Source organism: Dasypus novemcinctus, chromosome 17, assembly GCF_030445035.2.
Source record: "Dasypus novemcinctus isolate mDasNov1 chromosome 17, mDasNov1.1.hap2, whole genome shotgun sequence".
NCBI classification, from domain to species: domain Eukaryota; kingdom Metazoa; phylum Chordata; class Mammalia; order Cingulata; family Dasypodidae; genus Dasypus; species Dasypus novemcinctus.
In genome coordinates, this window is record NC_080689.1 from 94,729,116 (window position 1) to 94,745,531 (window position 16,416).

The window sequence follows — 16,416 nt, forward strand, 5'->3', positions numbered from 1 at the left end:
AGGTAGAAGTTTTAATTACCTTTACTGTAAAAGTGTGGAAATGTATAGAGTGGATGGTAACACACAGTGAGTAACAGCTAGTTTATAAATCGGGATGTGACTGAAAATGGTAGTCTAGTTACATAAATGCCAATTGACAGAAAGCTAGAGAATAATCTAGGAACTGGATAGCACAGTAAACCAAGAGGTGGATGAGAATTGTGGTGGATGGTATAGATGCAAGAGTGTTCTTTATTAGCTAGAGGAAATGTATATCACTACTGCAAGGTTTTGGGAATGTGGAGAAGCATTGGAAAATTACAACTGGAGTTACCTATTGACTGTGGTTCTTAGTAATAATATAATATTCTTGCATCTATGTAAAAGATGTACTGTGTTGATACTGAGGCAGATGGAAAATGTGAGCCAAATGTACACTATGGACATAGTAACAATCAAATGATACTATTTTATCTGTAGCAAATGACACACCACACTGACACACTGTGGGGTGTTAATGGAGGGGTGTTGTTTGGGATTTCAGCACATGTGCTTGATTGTTTTATAATTTTACAACTTCTGTCATAAAAATATATATGTAAAAAATAGTAATAGGGTGGGTTGGGGGAAAAACACACCAAATGCAAGATGAGAACTATGATTAGTAGTAAGATTTTGACAATATTCTTTCATTATTTGTAACAAACATCTCATGACAATGTAAGGTGTTGGTGGAAGGTTGATGTATAGGACCCCAGTGTGATGTTATGCATGTTTTCTTTGTAAGTTCACAAATTTTACTATACATTTAATTGCTTCTGTATGTTCATATGTATTTAATATAAAGATAATAATAATTGGCTGGGGGATAATACTTTGTTTAGTAGTAATATTTGACAACGCTCCTTAATCATTAGTTAAAAAGTTTTAACAACAATGCAAGCTATTGGTGGTAGGGTGAGATGTTATATATGTTTGTTCGATGTTAGATATGTTTGTTTTGTAAGTTCACAACTATCATTATACACTTATTGTTTATGTATGTTTATGTATGAGTGAAATACTTCAATAAATTTAAAAAATTAAAAAGAATATATGATGAAAACAAAAAAGTATAGGGGATTCCCATGTAACCCCACTCCACCACCTCCCACATTTGCCTCTATTAATAATATCTTACTTATTGTTATGTTTTTCACAATTGATGTACCAATATTTATGCATTGCTACTAGTCAAGGTCTATAGTTCACATTTCAGTTTACAGTTTGCACCATAGTGTTATAAGTTTTGACAAAATATATAATGGTCTGTATCTGTCATTGCAATATGTATACCCTAAAAAGTCCCATGTTCGTTTCGCCTATTCTCTGGTAACCACTATCTTTATATCAATATTGCAAATTTTTCATTACTCTACTACAAATAAGTCTACTTTGGTCCATCATTACATTCTCCCCTTATGTTTATTCATTCATTAGTTTTGAGGCTTTTGGGATGATGCTCCCTGCTTTACTTCAAATTGGGAGAGGGCTTAGAATCTGTGGCATTTGTTGAACTCTTTTCTTTTTGGGATGGGAGTTGTCCATCACCATCATTTTGATAATTGTCCTGGGTGAATCCAATGAACTGAAGAGTAGGTGTAGACTGTGACTCTGCTGAGATTCAGGCTCAACTGGCATATGAACAGAATGAAGATTTAAGTGTCTGGAACATGTATTTAATAGTTATAGTTTCAAATAAAAGAGGTAGAGGAATCATGAGTAGGGAAATTTAAAATGAATCTAACTGTTATGTTGGGAATACGATTATCATATATTCCAGGATAAGGCCCACCAATGGGGAGCTGATTTTATGAGCCTGGGTGCCTTGATAAAGGGTCTGTATGTTTCTAGAGCCCTTGGCAGGACCTCTGTTTAAGATTTTGTTTACTGTGGCAATTAGTGAGATCTGCCTGAGATGTTCCTAAGTATAACCTCTGAAATGACCTCCCAGTTCACAAGCACATGTCCCCCACATTGAAGAAGAAATATGTTTCTCTTATACAGCACTTGTCTTACCATGGGCATTTCTTTGGTAGCCAAAACTTCTGCATCATCAAATAAAGAGAACTATTACTTTCATGACATGGTCAACATAAGTAAGTGAATGATTCTAGACACAAAACAACATTCCTGTGATTTCCAATGTTGTTCATGCAATAAAACTGACAGAAGACCTAAACACATTGTCAGCCCAAATTTTCCAAAATGAATTTATCTCAGGGTATAATTTTGTCTATTCCTGCCTCCTTTTTTTTATTAAGCAACTTTAAGATTATAGAAATTTATCGAAGAGCAGCATTTCCATATATACTCCACCACTCACACACTTTTCCCAATTTTGCCTAACAATAGCATGTTGCAATGTTGTAGTACTTTTGATAGAGTTGATGAAATTATAGTATAATAAACATACTATTAATTGTAACAAATAGTTTACATTAGGGGTCACTGTTTTGTCCTGTTCTGAGTTTTTATCAAAATTTTTACGTTGGTGACATGTATACAAACTACAATTTCCCATTTGAACCTCCTTCTTTCTTTCTTTTCTTTCTTTCTTTCTTTCTTTCTTTCTTTCTTTCTTTCTTTCTTTCTTTCTTTCTTTCTTTCTTTCTTTCTTTCTTTCTTTCTTTCTTTCTTTCTTTCTTTCTTTCTTTTCTTTCTTTCTTTCTTTCAAATGTAACATAAAAAATATGAGGTCCCCATATACCCCCCACCCCTCTCACCCCACCCCTCCCCCCCCATATACACCCCACCCCTCTCACCCCACTCCTCCTCCCATAACAACAACCTCCTCCATCCATCATCATAAGACATTCATTGCACTTGGTGAATACATCTCTGAGCACCTTTCAAATATAAAATTAAGTGGTATTATTTACATTCACACTTTGCTTCTACCATCACCACCATCGATTTTCAAAACATTTCTTTCATCCCAAACAGAAGATCATGTCAATTACATCTTAAATACCCTTTACTTACCACCACTCTTGTCCATGGTAAACTGTATTATTGATTTTTACTTTAAGAATTTACATATTCTTCTAATATTATGTAAATAAGATAATATAATATTTGTCCCTTGATGTCTGGCTTGCATTTAGTATGCTCCTGTTTGCAACTTTCATTTTAATGATCTCAACACAGTAAGAAGTTCAAAGTGTGAGTTTGGGCACTTATATAATTGGATTATAGATTTCCAAATTATTTTGAATAGTACTTGAACAAGTTTGTCAGGACATCTGTAGCATATATAGCTTTTCATTTTCCCCACAGCTTTTCCAATTCTTTACCCTTCTAATTAGCATTTCATTTTTTAATAGTTACACAGTTATCATTGGAAAATAATTTTTTCTGGCTCATGATTGATAATTATGCTTCACTTTCTTTCTCTCCCAGGAAACACCAAGAATAATCTATTCTATGAATTGTTTAACACCTTGATAGTAACAAAAAGTTGTTACATCAGCCTTAAGGACAAACACTGCAAATGCTCCTTTAACTTAGTTACTATGAGAAAGTAACTTCTGTCTTGCTGGGAAACACTGTGAACTTTTGGTCCTTGATTAACTGTGCTGAGCACTGTACTGTCAATCATATTCCCCCTCATGTGCCTTCCACACATAGATGTATGGTATTAAAGACCCCTCTTGCTTTGTGGCAAGTGTACTCTAGCCTTGGAAGTGCCATGCTTTCCAGAGCTGCCAGGGAAGAGAATTTAGGGCCTGGGGCAGGTTAAGTTTCTCCAAGAGAGAGGACTCCCCTCTGGACCACTGGGGACAAGGCCCCATGTATGCCCCCTATCAAACACACTTTTCACTCAGATTGTCTAAATATGCCTTTGGTCTGACATATCCCTCTCATTTTGGTGGGACGCTGTTATTTTACAGGGCTCCCTGCCCTACTCAGAACATCTTCACAGAAAGTTCATTGCTACTATAGTATACCTAGGTCAATTTATGTGTTTCTCCAAAGGTTCAAATCTTTCTGAATATGAATTATTAATTGCCATCAAATAGAAAATATTGGAGTGAATTATTTGATTTCTATTCAATGTCAGCAGTGTATAAAAGTTGCTATTCAGTTACTCTGTATGTGCGTGTGATTGTGCATGTGTGTATAAGTGGGTGGGTGGGCATATATAATATGTATATAAAGCATTTGTAAAGTTTGGCCATAAGATTTTCTCTTCAAATATGTAGAACATCACAGATTACTTAGATACAATTTTGAAAACAAGTCTGCCATAATCAATTCCTAGTAAATCCCAACATTTTCGTTTTCTATATTGGTAAGAAAATGATATTTACCACAATGTTGTGAATTTTTAAAAATGTTTTATTTGGCTTTGCTTCCAGATATTACGACAAATACATGCAATGGATTGGCTTAAATCATTAATCTCTTACTGCATAGTTTAGGAGGCTGGTGGCCACTTCCTCTGGTAGAAAAGACTGTTCTGGCTGCCTGTTCATCCTTGGGTTCCTTGACTTTCCATCCCACAGTGCTTCCTCTCCTTTCTCTTCCAGCGTCCTGCTGCCTGGGTTTCTGTATCCTCCCTGTGGCATTCTCTTTCTAAAGCCTCCAGCAGCAGCATTAAGATGACCTTACCTTAACTAAAATAACATCTTCAAAAGTTCCTGTTTTACAGTGGGTTCACACTCACAGAAATAGGGTTACGGTTAAGAACATGTTATTTGTAGGGTACACTGATCAGTCTACTATAATCATCACACAACAAAATAAGTTCTTCTCCACAATGAGGTCTTTAACGGAATTTGCAATAGTATTAACAATAATCAGACCTTCCACTTTCCACAGACTGAATTTCCAGAAGCTTTTCTTAAATACTATAAATCTGAGGAAAACTCAAGACATTAGTAGAATTAAACCAGTTTCTTTTTGAAAGGTTCTGATGTTCCTGATATAAAACAGTCATCATTGAACTATTTGAAAACTTTGGCTACCCTATTGAAGAATAACAAAGAAGTCTGTCACTTTACGATTAGAAGTGGTGCACAAATTATAGAATCAAAGATGAGAACATTTAATTTAGATATGCCTCTAAATTATTTAAATAAAATCTCATTCTTCAGAGTGATGCCTAACTGCATCTTCAGGAGCTACACATAGTAAATTGTTGTTGGGTCCAATGTTCTTCAAATAAATGCTTTCATGTACAGTGGATGCTGGGAGCTAGAAGTTGAAATCAAAGAACATAGATATTTGACATTCTTTTCAAACTGGCCAGAATTCCCAGAATTGGAATTTGAGAAGCTGTATTTTAGCTCATATTTTTCTTAGCTATTCTGTCTGCACAAGTCATTGAAGGGGAATTTAGTAACCAAAGCTGCCCCAAACAAGCAGGCCCACGTTTTCAGTTAAAACCATCAAACCTATTTCATGTGGTTTCTATGAGGATTAAGTGAGATACGTAAAGAATATAATGAAGGTTAATCGCTATCACAATCATCTATCTTCAAGGTAATGACATTTCATAAGGGAATGAAAACTGAATACTTGATTTGACAATTAAAGTTCAATGGCTCACTTCATTGTGTGGTGGGTGAAAAACAAGAATTGCAGGGTAATGAAGTAAAGGCATGGAGGGAACAAATAAAAATTACATCAGGAAGTAGACCGCTCATGTGTTTTGATTTGATAAAATTGAAGGTGATAAGAAAGAGCTATTGAGAAGTTGATTAGTTCAAGTGTTTTCTTAAAGCATTATACTTTTATTGCCTTATTTTGCTTCACAGTAATACAACAAAATAGGTACAATAATAATATCCATTTTCATATTAACCTGCCAAAGGGGTGCTGATGCAAAGTACCAGAAATCTCTTGGCTTTTATAATAGGGATTTATTTGGGGTAAAGCTTATAGTTCCAATGCCATGTAACGTCTAACTCATGGTACCATAAGAGTTACTTTCTCTCCAGAGTCTACTACCACGTGTTGAAGCAAGATGATGGGTGATCACTGTCAAGTCTCTCCTTTCCCTCTGGGCTTCCGTTCTGAGGCTCAGCTGCCTCTCTTATTTTCTCAGGGTCTCCTATATCAGTCTCAGCTGTTCTGCTCTATTCCCAGGTTCTGCTGTAAGCTATCAGGCATATGGCTTATCTGTCCCTGGGTCTCAGCTGTTTGAGCCTTTTTTCTGTCACATAACAGGATCAAATATAAGAGACCTCCCTCTTCTTGGGCCTGTCTGTCCATGTGAGTCCCATTATATCAGACCCAACAAGGGGGCAGGGACTCAATCTGGGTCATGACTTTGTGCCTTAGTTTAAAGAAAAAGCTCTAAATCTTTCTTAACAGGTAACCTAATCAAATGCTTCTCAATTGGATTTAAAGCAATCAAAGAGTATCGCACCTAGAGGAATAGATTAGTTTATACATACAATCTTTCTACTTCTGAGATTATAAAATAATCTCAAATTGCAACAATTTTACATGTAAAAAATCTTCTCATGGAATAATAAATTAATTTAATCAAGTTCTTCTGGCTAAAAAGGGTCAGAGCTTTAAAGGTAAAATTGATATTGGAGGAATCAAATTAATGAATAAGTTAGCACAAAGTTTAAGATTGTTATGTTTCGATAATTGGAGAATAAACTTTAAAAAGTGTGTGACTGAGAGAGATGAATTTCCATCTTTTAATTTTAGTTGCTATTGCTTTCAGAAGGAAAGGCTGTACTGAGCAAAGGGACTACAATAGAACTGCAATAATTGTAATCAGATGACATTAAACAGAATATCCTGGTTGGAAAAGATGGTGAGTAGAGAGGAATGGGGGAGGCAGACTAGGGTCTGTGGTTGAGAACTGGAATATGGAGGGACCAATAGTATCTTAGAAAACTCCCAGATTTGAAGCATAATAGTATAGACAGGAGGAAGAGAAGGAGGCTGATAAGGATTTAAAAGAGGAAGGATTAAAAGCTAGAAGACATAGGGAATTGGTAGCTGAGTCATGAGAATATAAATCTATGTGGAACGTATAAACCAAGGATGGAGCCAGAGCTTGGCTTGGCTCGTGCATGTGCATCTATCTGTATGGAGCATGATGATAAGATTCCGGACCTGTACAGGAAGGGTTCATGAGTGGTAATGGTAGGCAAAATATTGGCCCTAAAAAATATAAACCCTGGGTCTGTGAATATGATACCTGTTATGGCAAAAGAGACTATGAAGATATTATGAAAAATATGGATTTTTAGATGGGGAGATTATCCTGAAATTTCTTGTGGTCCTAATCTACGCACATGAGTCCTTAAAAGCAGTTTTCCCATCTGTGGTCAGAGTGGGGTATGACTATAGAAGAAGTAGTAGAGAGACATAATGTTGATGGTATAAAACTGAGGAAGAGAGTATCATCCAGTAATGCAGGAGGCCTGGAAGGGAAGGAAACCAATCTTAAATAGATCTTCCAGAAGAGAATGCTGTCCTGTAAACAAATTACTTTTAGCCTAACTAGAATTATTTTGGAGTTCTAAACTCCAGAACTTTAAAATTACATACTTCTAATGTTTAGGCAATTAAATCCATAATAATTATTTACAGGAGAAATAGGAATCCATTACGAAGATTGAGTGTGCATTTCCCTGGTGTCCTTCCATAACGGAAAAACAAAGGGACAACAAACAAACCTCTTAATTGCCTCCTGGTCCCTGAAATCATTCACATAAGTAAGTCAGATCCCACAATCTCTAATGCTTAGAGAGAAAGTGGATAAGCTCAGGGCAGTGTGGGCAGGAAGCACCTGCTACTGCACAAATTCACTGACAAAGAACTCTCAAGAGGAGGTTTGTGTTTGAGGCTGAAGCACTGTGGGAGGATAGCTATAACCCTGCTGACAGTAATATTCTCCCACATCTTCAGCCTGGAATCTGCTGATGGTGAGAGTGAAATCTGTTGCAGACCCACTGCCACTGAATCGGTCGGGAACCCCAGATGCACGGGTGGAAGCATCATAGATGAGCAGTTTAGGAATCTGTCCTGGTTTCTTCTGGTGCCAGGCTAAGTAGTTCTTCTGGTTGGTGCTGTATAAAATACTCTCACTGGACTTGCAGAAGATGATAACAGTCTCTCCTGGAGAAACAGGGAATCTGGAGACTGTGTCATCACAATATCCCCACTGGCACCTGAAATTAGGATGAACAAGTATCATACATTGCATAGAAAATATGTTAAAAAGTATCTCTAAAATTCACATTTTTTTTATTGCATGCATTCAACCTGTTTCAAATTAAAAGTTTCTTTCACTGCATATTAAAATAATTTCTCCAGAATTATAACCGTGTTACTCTTCTAAACCTCTTACCTGAGGCACAGAGCAGCAGGGAGATGAAGAGCTGAGCCTGTGACACCATCTTGCTCTCCTTTGTCATGCACTCAGGCCCCATCTCCATGGGATCCCCATTAATACAGTTCTGAGCAGTCACTCAATTACTGGAGGAACTTATGCAAAGCATTAGGGAGTATGAAAGCAAATGTGCTGTGCAGTGAGTTGTGAAGACAAAGAAGAAGCAGACAAAATATCACTGCCACAGCGAATAAATTGCAAGCTTACAAACACCCCCTAAATCACTTAAGTGTATAACTGTCAACAAAGTTCAGCAAAATTTCTGATTGTAAAGTATTTTTAGTATCATACGTATTTTTTCAAACAATCTGCTACTTTTGAAAAAAATAATTTTGTAATAGAATCCATGTCCTTGTGAAATTATACATTCAGAACTTAATTGAAGCATATAAATGTAACAGTACATGGAATATATTCATGTCATTATGTTCAATGAAGACACAGTGTGCAGAGTTTTATCTCTATCTCATTTTTAAATTTTAGCTACTTCATTCAAGCTCTTCTTTGTCATCTCAAAGACAACTCAGTATTTCCACATATTGAATCTCTGATATTAAATAAGTCAACAGATGACTGTCATCATTCACACTGCAAATAGGTCAAATTCTATTTTATGTCCTCTCAAATCCAAGTGTCCCTAACAAACCAAAGCTGTCACAGCTCCCCCTGGGAGTAATAAGTGACATAGCTTCCCTGGTGTGGTAGTTGACCTGGTGAAGGAATGTTAGCTAACCTGGGTAAGTCCAACAAACTGGAGAGTAGGTGTTACAACACTGCTGAGCTCAGGGCCCAGCTGGCACATGGATAGTCCAGAGATCCAAGTCTCCTGAGAGCCAGCCACAGGTTCAGTAAATGTGACAAACAAGGCATGTGTAGAAGGGTCATATCTGAGTCCAACTCCACCACACTCAGGAACACAAATTCCAAAGTAGGGACCACTGGGAAGGCACTGAACTCCATTACCATCTGCCGTGACCATAGAACCTGTGTGTCTCCAAAGCCCTCAGAAGCACCAGTATGTGGGGCTTACTGGTACTCTACTGTAGAACTATTGTCACACTAGCAATGGAAATAGTTGTATCATTGATGTAGAGACAATGACCATGGGCATTGCTGAGGGCAGGGAGAGGGAAGAAGATGAGTGATGTGGGGGCATTTTTGGGACTTGGAGTTGTCCTGAATGATACTGCAGGGATAGATGCAGGACATTATATATCCTGCTATAACCCACTGAATGAACTGGAGAGAGCGTAAACTACAATGTAAACTACAATCCCTGCAGTGTTGCAGTGTTCCAAAATACATTCACCAAATACGATGACTGTGTCACAATAAGGAAAGAGGTTGTTGATGTGGGAAGAGTAGGGTAGAGTGGGGTGTGGGGTATATGGGAACCTCATACTTTTTAATATAACATTTTTTGTGATGTATGTATGTTTAAAAAAGACAAAGAAAAAATTTTTAAATTTAAAAAAATAACAGAGGATGCTGGGTATGTGGTTTGTGGGGATTCTTTGTACTATCTTTGCAACTTGTCTGTAAATAGTAAAATATTTTTAAATAAAAACTTTATTTAAATAAAAACTTTATTTATTTATTTATTTTTTTTTTAATTTTTTAATTTTTTATTGACTTTGTAATAATATTACATTAAAAATATATATGTGAGGTCCCATTCAACCCCACCCCCCCACCCCCCCTCTCCCCCCCCCCCAACAACACTCGTTCCCATCATCATGACACATCCATTGGATTTGGTAAGTACATCTTTGGGCACCTCTGCACCTCATATACATTGGTTCACATCATGGCCCATACTCTCCTCTTTTCCATCATGTAGGCCCTGTGAGGATTTACAATGTCCGGTGATTACCTCTGAAGCACCATCCAGGGCAGCTCCATGTCCCGAAGACGCCTCCACCTCTCATCTCTTCCTGCCTTTCCCCATACCCTTTGTCCATTATGTCCACTTTTCCCAATCCAATGTAAAAACTTTATTTAAATACAAAAAAGTGACATAGCTTCAGCCCAAATGCTGAGATAGCAGTTCTTCATTTATTCCTACACAAATTAAATATATATATATATATATACACATATATATATATGTACATATATATATATGTAGAATTACACAAATAACTGTATCATGAACACCTCTGGGCATAGGTCTTTATTATTTAAGCAAATCAAACAGGACTTTTGAACTCATGAAGCTTTCATTTTACTTGAAGGAACTCACAATAAACAAACCAACAACAGTTCTGTCTCAACAACAGCCTGTCCTCTCTGAGACTCCTCCCCTGGAGCAACGCCCTTATCCAGGCCAATGGGGCGATGCCCATCCGAGCCTGGGTGGGGCTATCAGGAGGAAAGAGTAAGCTGGGCTGGTTAACACTTCTATAAATTACCAAATTCTTCCTCTCTTATGACTTTAATATTGCTGGAAAAAAGAAACAAACAAAAACTAATGCTCCCATGAGTATTTTTCTGAGATGGAGCTTCTTAATTATTTCTATATCCAATTGATAATAAGTTCATTTTCCTGTGGTTTGTTTCCTTATAAGATCATTGCTTTAGGAGAGGGTCCTCTTCTTACCACTCAGGAATTGTGCTGTCACAGACGCACATCCACCGGACAGGTATTCCTTGTTTGTCAAATGTCTACTGTATTCTTGGCTGACTACATATTTGGATTTAGCAAAATCAATATATTTTACAGCTTTGTCTTCATCCCTCCATGTAATGTGTCTTCTTCCACACAGTTGCAATTATATGTACCTATATTCCTTAAGTTTACCAACTTAACAAACTAACTTTGAATTCCTAGTATTGATATTTTTTCCTGCTGCAGAATAGAAGTCACTCATTCTCAACATTAAGGAAAGCTCAAAAAGTTCAGAAAGTGAAGTATAAAGGATGATGCAACAGGATGCGTCATAAAGAATGACTTCACATGAAGGTACATATAAAACAAAGGGGAAGAAATGTCCTGTTCAGAAGACAGGTGAGGTGATGCCTGAATGATGGAGGGAGTTGGCCATGAAGAATTCAGGGAAGACCATTCCAGAAAATGCTCAGGACCTGGGAGAATAATGACCTCGACATATGCTAGGAGGACAAAGATCACAGTATGTGGAGGCAGACAAGGGCCAGATCTTAGGAGATCATGTAGCTTTTGGTAAGTTTAGGGTTTATCCTAAGTTCACAAGAATCCTGGCATATTTGGTGGGAACTAATTCATTTTTTTAAATATTTTTAAGACATGTTATTTGCTTTGAAGCTGATGTAAGAGGGATGTTAGGAGGCCTTCATTACATATGTGCCAGCAAGGAAGTTAGCACACTTACCCTCTCTCTGCCTGATATTTTATATAGATTTTAACAGTGAAATTATCCAAATACTACCCAGTGCCTAAGATACAACTGGGGCCCAATAAATTAGTTGGTAAAGGATAACAAAGGATTTTGTTTTAGTGAGGATTCTAGGAAGCTAATCACGATGCCTGGATCCTGATGTATATGCAACTTCTCCCAGCTATTCAATCAAAAGGTAACTTAAGGATGACATCATCAACTTTGTGACATAAGATATCCCATGAAAAATCTTCCAATGAGATTCGGTGAATAAAAGGACAAATTTCACTTGCTTCGAACTCTGGAGAATTGAAGGGATTAAGTAAGGACTCCACAGATGCTGAATCAAAGAAAATGTTAAATATCAGGAAGGAAATTTCTGTCCCAGAAATTTCTGTCTCTTCTCACTCCATCCTGCACAGCAGGGAGCTGCTGAGAGGTACAGGCTCAGATTCCTATCACCAAGAACTCAGAAAATAGGGGCACTTCCTGCAGAGAGTTAGAACCCCATGCATATCCAGAGACTCAAATCTGCAGAGAACAAGGGTGAAACACAAGACCCTGAGGAATGCTGCATTAAAAAATGTCCCTGGGAAGAATGAGAGGCTTCAGTAGAGGAGCAGCTGGCAAGACATGCAGTCATTCAATCCTGTTTCTGTTGGCCAGAACACATAAACACAAAATAGACTTTTCTGGATTGACCTCATAGGGCTACCCAGAACATTATACCCTAATGGGGAAACTAGAACCAGAGAATCCTCACAGAGAGGAAAAAAATAATCAAAAGCCAAAAAGTGTAATTTTGAAAACTACCATATTTCCAGGGTAAGAATCAGGTGAAGAAGAGCTGAAAAATATCACATCGGCTAAAAGGGGTCTATTCCAAAGGTATAGAACAAATTGGTTCAAGCAACACAGAAGAGCCTTAATACAGAGACAATCAGCAAAAAAAGCCCAGACAAGTAGGAGAAACTGATCTGCAGAGGTAACTCATCAAGGTGATCAGATGTGTAGAAATCAGCAAAAACTTACAAGTAATACTAAAAAGCAGGATGTTTCGGATTTGACAAGAGAATAAATTAAAGCTTCAAAGGAGATTTAGAATTTGAAACATTTAAGCACAGAAGTTGAAACAAATACACTAAATCAATTCAATGACATGAAGGAAATAAACCTAAAGATATAATGACTATTAGATTGACAATGTGTGATCAGAAAGAAGAATTTGAAAGTATAAAAGAAATAAAGAGATTAATGAATTGTAAGGCACAATGGTAGAGATGAAAAATATTCTAAAATTATAACACAACAGATTTGAACAGACAGAAGAAAGAGTCAACAAACTAAAAGACAGGGTCATCAAAATCATACATTCTGAAAAACAGATAGAAAAAATCACATATCTCTGAGATTTGAGCTTACGTATGAAGGACACCAAGGATATTTGAAGAAATAATGGCCAGAAATTTCCCAACTTTTATGAAAGACCTAAATAAACATGTACAAGAAGCACAGCATACTATACAGAGAATAAAACCTAATAAACCTACTCCAAAATACGTATTTATCAGAATGTCAGATGCCAAAGGTAAAGATAGAATTCTGTAAGCAGCAACTGAAAAGTGATTCATCACATACCAGGGATTCACAAGAAGACTTGATCACAATTTCTCATCAGAACTGTGGAGGTGAGAAGGCAGTGGTGTGATGCACTGATAGTATTGGAAGAGAAAAACTGCCCTCCCAAAACTCTTTAACAATCAAATCACCTGTCCACCCTGCCTCACCTTCCTTAATGGAGCCAGACTAGCTCATTCCTTTCATCTTACTGGACATCAAAAGTGCAGTAAACATTAGCAAGCAACAATTGTAGGGAATGTCACTTACGGTGTCTCCAACCCCCTGAACAAGACTTCTTCTTTCACTATGGGACTAAAGCTTACATCGCCATGCCTCTTTTCTGGACAGAAACTTATGCTTTAATATATGATTCCTAACCTCAAATACAGGCCTGGATATGAATCATTTCCACTCCCTGCGTTTAGATGTATTGTTCCCTTCAAAAATCTCTCCTTTTGACAGCAGACCTTCCCAATACTCATGCCGCTTCTTTGCAGTGTGTTTGGAATTGGTGGAGCAATAGGCATAAGTACGACCCATCTTGTCCAGACCCAATGGGTCTATCATAGTCTCTTGAAAAAGTTAACAACTAGCATATAAAGAACCACAGCTAGCACAGAACTTGTTCAGATCCAGCATAATTATTTGGCGCTGTAGTCTTCTAAAACCAGAATGCTCACTGCTGCTCAGGGAGACACTTGTCCTTATTGGGTAAAGAATGTTGCAGCTATGTCAACCAGTCCTCTAAAGTCCAGGAAAACATTAAAAAACCTCAAGGACCAGGCAAACAGGCTGGGCAAAGCTGCCAGCAGTGCTCCACTTTCCCCTTTCTCAGTATCCTCACTGTTCTCATTTCTCTCACTCCTCTTGGTTCCTAGCCCCCCTAGAGCCCCACACAACTATCTTTCTTATACTCTTTTTTTTTAAAGATTTATTTCATTTATTTCTCTCTCTTCCCCTCCCAGTTGTCTGCTCTCTGTGTCCATTCACTGTGTGTTCTTCTGTGACCACTTCTATCCTTATCAGTGGCACTGGGAATCTGTGTTTCTTTTTGTTGTGTCATCTTGTGTCGGCTCTCCGTGTGTGTGGTCCCATTCTTGGGCATGCTGCATTTTCTTTCACACTGGGTGGCTCTCCTTACGGGGTGCACTCCTTGTGCATGGGGCTCCCCTACACGGGGGACACCCTGCATGGCATGGCACTCCTTGCACACATCAGTACTGCGCATGGGCCAGCTCCACCCAAGTCAAGGAGGCCTGGGGTTTGAACCATGGACCTCCCATGTGGTAGGCGGATGCCCTATCCATTGGGCCAAGTCCCCTGAGGACTGGCTGATCTAGGCTCAAATATCTCTAAATGCCTCACAAGTCTGTTAGCTGACCATTTGCTAGGACTTGGGTTGATTATGTCACATGTCATTTTCCACACAGCATGCTAATTCTAGTTTCTTTTTATTGTTATTTCCAGTTTCCAAAGGAGGAAATAAATGCAAATAATATTTCATGTAGCTTAAACTGAGCACTAGCAGAATGTGTCATTTGCTGCATACTATCCAATCCCAAGAACAACTTCTATTCAAGAAAAGATCAATTAGCCCATACTTCTTTATAGGAGAGTCTGCAAAGTCTCATTGGAAAAGGCATGGATAGAGTGAGGTTTGAAAATTTGTTGGCATTTGCCATAGATATATCATAGATGGTAAAGGTATTCTAATATCAGAAGGTATGAGTTGATATGTATAAAATTTAATGTTTGGTAAGGAAATAACAAAATGAATGATCATTTTTGTCATTCTTTTCTCCTTTTAATATAATAAACATTTTTAAAAAGAGATTTTAGATTAGAGAAGATATGCATCAAACTTATAAGACATTCCTCTATATTCTACCCATACCACCTCTCACATCTTCTCCTATTAATAATAACATCTTACAATTGTGTGGTACATTTATGACAATTGGTGGGTCAATATTGAAGCATTGTTACTAACCAAGTTTGTTTGCACTTAATTCCAATTGTGTTTCACCTATTATTCCCTCTGCCTCCCTTCACAACCTCTGGTCGTCACTATCTTTTTATCAATGTTTCATAGTCCTCCATTACTACATTATTAACATATTTGCTTTGTCCATGGTTGCATGTCCCCCATGTGATTTTGGGATGGTGACGCCTACACTGCCTCAGGTAAAGGAGGTTTAGATTTTATGGGACAGATAGAAGGAAATATTTTGCTTACAGTTGGAGATAGTCATTGTTTATTTGGGATGGAATTTTTTCCATCATCATCATTTTTTAAGTTGTCTTGCTTGAGTCAGATGAACTGGAGAGCAGGTGTAGGTGGCAACTGCTGAGATTCAGGGATCACCTGGCACATGAACAGACCAAAGATTTAAGCTCTGCATCATATATTTATCAGATATAGTGCTAACTATAAGCTCAAATAGAGGGAATAGAATAATCATATGTATAGAAATTATAAATGACTGTAACACTTTTACACTGGGGAGATAAGTTGTCATATATTCCAAGGTAAGGACCACCAACAGGGTTCTGATTCCATGGGGTTTTGTACCTTGCCTCTACTGTCTGGATGGCTCTAGAGCTCTCAGAATCATCTTATTTAAGCCTTGATTCACAGTGGCAATTAGTGAGATCTGCCTGAGACATGCATAAGTGTAACCTCTGGAATGACCTCTGAATAATTTTGAAATGTTTTAGCCATAAAGTTTCCATCCCAAATAAACAATGACTATCTCCAACTGTAAGCAAAATATTTCCTTCTATCTGTCCCATAAAATCTAAACCTCCTTTACCTGAGGCAGTGTAGGCGTCACCATCCCAAAATCACATGGGGGACATGCAACCATGGACAAAGCAAATATGTTAATAATGTATTTGATGTTTCTTTCCTTTTCTCAAGGTCTTTTTCTGAATGTATCATTAGCTGGCACTTGGTAACAATTCTTGGAGAGAAAATAGGGTTGGGGGAGAGCAGATGAACACAGGAAAACGTCAGGTATGTGGTTGGAAGTATATTGTTGAGAAAACCATTTAGAA